The 2,460-nt window shown below is 44.4% G+C and overlaps 1 non-coding gene across 1 annotated transcript; it reads left to right on the top strand.

Annotated features, from left to right (window-relative positions):
* The first annotated feature begins 251 nt into the window (after positions 1 to 251).
* Positions 252 to 370, top strand: LOC145416832 (5S ribosomal RNA). The gene has a single exon (XR_013900355.1). It is a non-coding gene; the product is annotated as a 5S ribosomal RNA (ribosomal RNA).
* Positions 371 to 2,460: the final 2,090 nt, after the last annotated feature.

The raw sequence follows: 2,460 nt of genomic DNA, 5'->3' as shown, positions 1-2,460 counted from the left end.
GGCAAATTTTTCTAGAATTCATATGCACTCAGCACTGCTTTGCTCAGAACTGTCCCACAGAGTTTCACATGAACTGGATAAAGTTGTTTGATGTGGCACTGAGGCTTTGGTCCTTGATGTTTATCTATAACTGATTGCCCTCAGAATCCAATCCTTCATCTTACCTTTCACAAAGTTTGTGATACATACACACACACACACACACACTATATATATATATATATATATATATATATATATATATATATATATAAAACGGCCATACCACGTTGAGTACACCGCTTCCCGTTCGATCAGCGAAGTTAAGCAACGTTGGGTCTGGTTAGTACTTGGATGGGTGACCACCTGGGAACACCAGATGCTGTTGGCATCCCTACGTCAAGTGGGGTTGGTGGAGGATTAGTGCCCCTCCCTGTAAAACAGTTAACTCTAAGCCCTTGGCCACCCCGTCTGGGATACATGGCGTCTGGCAATGAATGAATGAATATATATATATATATATATATATATATGAGGGTGTTCAGAAAAATCAAACCTTCAGGACTTGAAGGGCAAAGTGCTTATTCATTTCCTCTACTGATGGGAACTTCACCATACTTTGCAATTTTTCTTTGGCTTTCTCAAACCTATGCCTCATGACCACAGTATATTTTGGTTTCTTGGTGATTGAGGTTAGTCATACTTGCTCCCACAACTCCATGCTGTTTCTTTTCAGATGGCTATTACAAGGTCAAAAACCGTTGTATTCCTGCTCGGTGTTGCTCGGAAAGACAGTTTGTTGACTTTGAGCCAGCTGCCAACGACTGGAAACATCCTACAACGACTTTTCTACTTTTTAGAGGTGGGGAAGAAGGACCTGCCAATGCCATTGTTACTGGTAGTTGAAGAAGCAATGGCAGTATGGGGCAAATCATCCATTCCCATAGTTGAAAAGAGGCATGCTCCACAAAAGTTGAAAAAGGAGTATGAGAAATACTGTAACGTGGTATGGAATACAGCTCGAGATGGGAAGACTCAAAAACAAAAAGAAGCCCGCTGCAGGGATGTCCACTTGAAAGGTCTATTTGACTTGGCCAGAGGTGATGTATTGGCAGTGCTGATGATGCAGGAAGACAAGGAGATCCTGATCGATCAGCGTAGCAGTAGGAAAATGTACATTGGCACTGAAGACAAAGTGTACAAGACCAGAATGAAGGCCATGGACAAAAGAAAGAAAGAAGAAGACAAGAGACGTCTGAAGTCTGAGGAAGAAATAAAGAAAATGCTGGAGAAGGGAGGAACAGGAGAGGTAGAAATGTCCACATCATCAAGTAATTCTGAGGATGAAGGTGACAATGAAGAAGTTCCAGGGCACCCACTCCAAAAGTTCCACCTTTGGATCCAAGGCGAAGGAGGGTTATTGATGACCCTGTATTGCTGCATGTGATTGGACAGGCATTTCAGTGTGAGTTGCAATGCAAGTGGTAACTCCCACCTTGATTGCAGCAGGGACTGACGTGGGGGAACTCACGTTGTCTGTCGGATCTTTCCACTCTTTTCGAAAGGAAGGAAGGACTGAGATCACTGAAAAAATTCAAAAAAGAATTCCAGCCACAAACCCACAAACAACCTTGCTTCTCCATTTTGATGGAAAGCTCTTGCCCAACATCGATGGTAGCGGCCGGTGATCGCCTGGCGATTGCTGTTACAGGGATTGGTACAAAGATCCTGGCGATCCCTAAGATCCCTACTGGAACGGGCAAAGCAATGGGAGCAGCAGTGCTAAGGACTATGGATGAATGGCCGGAAGTGAAACCCTGGATTGCAGGGTTCTGTTTTGATACTACAGCGTCTAACACTGGGATTCACAACGGAGCTTGTTTTGTCATTGAAAAAGGTCTCCAAGTCCCACTGTTGTTCTTGGCATGCAGGCACCACATTTGTGAACTCATAGTGGCAGGGATCTTTGACCTCTTTTTCTTTTCTAATGGTCCTGAAATTCCTTTCTTCTGTCGATTCAAAGAGTTCTGGAACAAAATTGACACAGATTCCTTCGATCCCTACGATGATGACCTAGATGAAAAATCTCAGTCGTGGATTGCCAACAGAGTGGAGGACATTGAACACTTCATGTTCAGCCACATAGATCGTGCGCAACCCCGTGATGACTTCGTAGAGCTCCTCCAGCCGTCTTTGGCTTTCCTCGGCAAGAAGCCAGCACGGATGACCTTTCACCGCCCAGGTGCCTATCACAGAGCACTTTGGATGGCCAAAGGCCTTTACTGCCTCAAGATCTTCCTTTTCAGAAATCAACTGAAGGATACAGCCTCCATCCCCTTCACATGGCATCAAAAGTAGGCCATCAAACGTATCTGTGTCTTCCTCATCACCATTGATGTGATGGACTGGTTTGAAGCACCAAGTGCTGTTGACACTCCAATCAATGACCTCAATCTCCTGAAGAAGATTGAAGAATACAAA

The sequence above is a fragment of the Coenobita brevimanus genome, chromosome 107 (genome assembly GCF_032717465.1).
Source record: "Coenobita brevimanus isolate Jiangsu-jjx chromosome 107, ASM3271746v2, whole genome shotgun sequence".
NCBI lineage: Eukaryota > Metazoa > Arthropoda > Malacostraca > Decapoda > Coenobitidae > Coenobita > Coenobita brevimanus.
The sequence above is the reverse complement of the archived record's forward strand: the minus strand, read 5'-3'. Positions and strand labels throughout refer to the sequence as shown.